Source organism: Etheostoma spectabile, chromosome 7, assembly GCF_008692095.1.
Source record: "Etheostoma spectabile isolate EspeVRDwgs_2016 chromosome 7, UIUC_Espe_1.0, whole genome shotgun sequence".
Lineage (NCBI taxonomy): Eukaryota > Metazoa > Chordata > Actinopteri > Perciformes > Percidae > Etheostoma > Etheostoma spectabile.
In genome coordinates this window covers 1,655,113-1,660,524 of record NC_045739.1, presented here as the reverse complement: position 1 = coordinate 1,660,524, position 5,412 = coordinate 1,655,113, and the positions used below count along the sequence as shown (strand labels likewise).

The 5,412-nt window shown below is 38.2% G+C and overlaps 2 protein-coding genes across 3 annotated transcripts in view; one reads left to right on the top strand and one right to left on the bottom strand.

Annotated features, from left to right (window-relative positions):
* dnmt3bb.1 (DNA (cytosine-5-)-methyltransferase 3 beta, duplicate b.1) overlaps positions 1-5,412 on the bottom strand; it is a gene marked incomplete at its 5' end in the record, with an annotated part of 58,826 nt that overhangs the window by 37,107 nt on the left and 16,307 nt on the right.
* Positions 1,676-5,412, top strand: part of commd7 (COMM domain containing 7) — a 32,158-nt gene continuing 28,421 nt past the window's right edge. The window contains exon 1 of one of the 2 annotated variants that reach the window (XM_032520258.1): positions 1,676-1,700. The gene's annotated coding sequence lies outside the window, so the exon portion shown is untranslated. Of the gene's footprint in view, positions 1,707-5,412 lie in introns of both variants that reach the window. The other variant, XM_032520259.1, reaches the window with a different exon arrangement.

Below are 5,412 nucleotides of genomic sequence, written 5' to 3'. Positions count from 1 at the left end.
GCAGCCCCCTCCCCAGCCTATACTACTACACTATATATTTCGTGGCATTCTGCACTCAACCCCTTTAGCATTTTCTTTATTTAATGCTGAACATTGTATTTGTTTCTATTTCTTTATTTATTATTTATTTATTATTAATGTTAATTGTTTGTTTATAGTATGTATATAATATACTGAAATATATCCACAAAAACTTCCAGATTTAAAAAACAGATTCTTCATTCCCACGACTGAAGAGGTTTATTTTTATTGATCCATGTGTTTGCTTTTATTAAGATAAGAAGATAAAATGTTAGCATATGTTTGTGAAAGTCCTCCTCTGGTCATATTTCAGGAGGATCGGCAGCAGATTTTTTCTAGATGAGGGGGGTTCTGGAGGTGAACGGATGTGAGCGGTGACTGCAGTCGCCGATATTACGACTACTGTGTAAAGTCATAATCTGTCCAGATAATGTCCAAGTCTATGAAATAACATGGGTTGGAATGGAAGACCGGGGGCAACAGTGGTTTCAGGCTCCCACTTTGAACGTCATCAGCTGACTGAATGGGCGTCACTACGACCGTCGATTATGACGCAGACGCCACTCTACCTCCTAGTCTACTCAGTAGGCCACTTTCAGTGCTTCGGATTGAATGCATCGCCCCTTGATTGACAGGTAGGGGTGTTATGATTCTCCAAATCCCCGATTCCGTTGGACTTTTGAGATCAAGTTCACGATTTGTTTCCATTTTTGATTTTCTTTCAACATTGACGGCAATGCCACAACTAGAGCCGCTAGATGGCCCAATGTTTCTTTACAACAGCAGTTAAGAGTTTTTCAAAATAGTGCAAAAAGGTGCGCTTGAATGCAGCATTAGTTTACCCAGGTGCACAACAATTCAAGTTCAATCAGAGCCCACATGCTTTACCTTTGTTGTTTTAAACAGTCACTCACAGGAAGGCAGTGGCCATGCCTTCTGCTCAGCTAACGCTACCCTGTGTCTTTAGCTGTATACCACAAGCTGCTAAGCTACGCTGGGTCTGTAGAAGGGGTTTCCCTAAGGAATGTACAAGTAGGCGTTAAAAAAATTTGTGGGGGAAACGCTGATCTGAAGTTGATTTTAATAATCAAAATCCAATCAAAATCTTATTTTAATTGAGTTAAATGACTGAAGACTAAGGTACATTATGATTGAAAATCAAAATGTGAGACATAAAACATCTCTACATTGCGTTGGAGGTCACAGGCAAATCTCTGCCTCAAACGGAGTTATATCAGTTCTTACTTTGATAATCTTTGTTCAAAATAAAGTTGAAGTAAATCAGCGAGGGATAAAATGTGAAAGAACATCCAATAAAACTACATATGGAATAGTTCTTTAAATGATTATGAGAAATGCAGAATCAGACTCTCCTGCCTCAGAGGCACAAATTAACAATCGGTTAAAACAAGTTAAAACTTGTTGAACAAGTTGGAGTCAGCTGTCATCAAATTAAAACTTAATAAGTTTGAGGAAATGTGGTGGTAAAAATGTCATGACCACAGAAAAACAGGGATATCTACTCGACAGCTCATGGTATATCTCTAAATTAAGATTATCCAAAATTCCATCTGTAGTATACTTATATTGTAATGGTTGTTGTCATCAATTTCTTAAGTGATTTTTCCTAATGCTTAGTAATAATAATAATATTAATAATAATAATAATAATAATAATAATAATAATAAGTAGTTAACCCCGAGTTTGAATAAGCCTTTGAAAATTTGGAGAGATTCCAAATTGCATCAAATAATAAAATAAGCAATCTGATTTATTCATAAATCTAAAAAGTTTGAGGTGGTTTGCAATAGATCTTTTGCAGTACTAGGTTTTGAATAGCTGATTCTCTTTCTTTCTTTCTTTCTTTTTCTTTCTTTCTTTCTTTCTTTCTTTCTTTTTCTCTTTCTTTTCTAGGGGGTCATTTACTAGACTATGTTTTGGTAACCAACCAGTAACCTCCACTGGTCCTGGACCAGGAAATAGTCCGGCCCATAACCCCTCAGTAAAACAATGATTTCTAACACTTGCTATTTTTGCCAATAATAAAACCAACTTATGTAACATACAAACATTAGAGTGGCATATCGCTCGTCTAATCCAGCTCTTGGCAAGAAAGCAAATATGCATTTCCCAAAGTGTCCTTCGAATTAGGGCCATTTGACATTGTTTCATGCAAAAGAAGTATGACAATTTAGACTAGACCTGTGCAATATATCGATATTACATCAGTATTGTGATATGAGACTAGATATTGTCTTAGATTTTGGATATCGTAATATCGTAATATAACATAAGTGTCTTTCCCTGGTTTTAAAGGCTGCATAACGGTAAAGTGATGTAATTTCTGATCTTACCAGACTGTAACTGTTCTATTATTTGCCTTTGCCCAACTAGTCATTATATCCACATTACTGATGAATATTTATCTAAAATCTCATTGTGCAAAATTTTGTAAAACTCCAATAGTCAACACTACAATTTCGTTGCTGATCAATATCGAGGTATTTGGTCAAAAATACTGTGATATTTGATTTTCTCCATAACGTGCAGCCTTAATTTAGACCCATTTAAAAAACGTCCTGAGAAACTGTAGCAACATGACACCTCATTTTATCGGTCCAAACCCATCTGCATTTCTCTTTGCACCAATAGAAAATTCACTGCGAATCAACTTTGGACTGTTAGGACAGAAGCAAATGCCTCTTGTTCCGTTTCTCTTTCGAGATCACTCCAGCTTTCTTGTTACCCCTCTTCTCTAATTTTCTCTTTTTAACTTGTTTTGTTAAATCTCTACTCCTCCTGCTCTCACGGTCCAGACTAAACCAGACCAGGTCTGCTTTTGTAAAAGAAGAGGGGGGGGACTCCTGTATGCACACAGAGAAAAGAAGCTGAGTTGGCGTCTTTGTTTGCAAATTCTTGGAAAGTAAAAGTGGAAAAACACAACAGAAATCTGCTAAAATGAGTTTTATCCCCTCCTCTCTACAGCTTCACTTTATAGTTTTTTAGATTGCTTTGGTGCTATTATGGCAAGTAGGCGGTAAAACCTCCCGACTCTTAGTAGAAAACTCAAAGCAGATCATCTAAATGGCTGTAATCACACATAACGTATTCTCGTTATTGCTAATTGATTTCACTTAGAGGTAACTCGTCATGTTTCATGTTCTCCACCTTTAAACATGACTCAGCCTCTGACATGGAAGATCACTGGGAGAGAAGGGGACTTTCACAAGCAGGTTTAAAGGTGCCCTGAGGTCCATGTGTGTGTGTGTGTGTGTGTGTGTGAGTGAGTGTTGTATGTGGTGAATGTGAAGATGAACTGCTACCTCCTCTGTCAGCTCTAGCCACTGGAAAGAAATAAGAGGAGAAATCGGACCAATTACAACAGCTGGTCCGTCTGATGTCATGCTGCCTGAGCTCATTACTATTCATGAGATTGGTAAAGGATGCTGATAGCCAGATTCTCATTGGCTAGTTGTTAGCCGATCAAAGTAAAGCAGCTTAGCTGGTGGAATATTAATGAGAACTGGCCCAAACAGAGCTGAGTCTTCCTGGAGGCTTTCTATACCATGCTTGAATGGCATGAAACAAGGTAACCACGGTAACCAATTTACAGAGTCTATGGTAGGACTTCAGATACAGGTGGCAGGGCACCTTTACGGCTTAAGCATGTAATGACTACACAATAAAAAATCAGTAGACTAAACATTTCATTATAACTTGTGTGGGACAAATTCATTTCCTTGTTTCTAATATGAAGACGAGACGAGACGCGTGTGACTCGAACATCTCACATTCACCAACAAAACGTACAGCGACAGACCAAAAATACGTCAGACCGTCCTGCCAACCTGTAACATTTCAACATCAATGTACGTTGTAATGATTTTTCACTCTGAAGGTGCTGAAAGCAGATGCTGGTTCAATCCTGTCAGCTCTCTGCAGCGGGTGCTTGACTAACGCGAGCACACACACACACACACACACACACACACACACACACAAGGTGGATGCAAGAAAAACCAGAGATGAGACGTAGTCCAGGATTACTTAAATTGAGGACAGCTACACTTCTTATTGTAAGTAAATAATAAGTTAAAGTTCAATAAGTCCTCTATTAAACTGTATGTGTGTCCCAGGCCAGGATAGGAAACTAACTAACAGTAAGGGTTAGGGTAAGTAAAGATCAACAAGAGTAGGTAAAGATCAACAAGCCACTGACAGACATGTCACATAAATTATTATTTTTTGTCTTAAATCCACCAGCCAATTTCATGTTATATCAACATTTGCAGCATCCTGAGCTTGTTTGGTAAGGTAGCTATAGGAAATCTCAGCCTAGAGTAGTTTTATTCTCCTCAACACAGGCTTCCTTTTTATTTTTCAAGAACTATACATAACAAATCGCAACTTTTTTTCTAACTTTCTCTGTCTCCCGCAACTTCATTGCAACAAACGTACAAAAAACATCACAACTTTTACCGCAATTTTTTCAATCATGCATTTTGGGGCACAATAATCTGAAAAAAGGCAGTGAAATCCTGGAGGGACTGATTACCTAATGTGAAAACTGTAATCGGACTTTTACACTACTGTAGCATATTACTTCTAACAGCAATTGGATACATGTGTCATGGTGTGTTACTGGATTAACTGGTAGTTACATAAAACAACTTAACTTAACTTAAAAGATATTATTGTGTTGTGTTTTGGTGATGGAACCATACTGTATGTTCTCATGAAATTAAAAAAAAAAAAAATTGGGACTCAATGAATATGTGACAAGAGATTTTTACAATCCAAATAAATGCACAATGGTTACAAAGTTTACAAGTGTGATGAGTTTGGAGTTTTGTAAATGTGCTGTATTTATATAGCGCTTTTCCAGTCTTAACAACTGCTCAAAGCGCTTTTACATCTACAGGAAACATTCACCACTCACACACATTCATACACTGTGGCCGGGGCTGCCGTACAAGGTGCCACCTGCTCATCAGATAAACATTGATACACATTCACACTCCGATGCGCAGCACCGGGGGCAACTCGGGGTTCAGTGTCTTGCCCAAGGACACTTCGACAATGACTGCAGGGGCAAGGATTGAACCACCAACCTTCCAATTGGCAGACAACCGCTCTACCACTGAGCCACAGCCATTTTGTACTAAGAGTTGTGAAATTGTACCACGTGGTTGCGATAACAGCACCAACGTCGTCTTTTTTGTTGTTGTTGTAAATAAGTGGTGTGAAATGGAACGTGACCAGAAAATGGGATTTGATGTTCACTAGGTAGCTGTGTGACTATTATCATCATCATTATCATCCATTAATCTGCCTTCCTGGATATATAATATTCCTCCTCCTCTTTGTGTGTGTGTGTGTGTGTGTGTGTG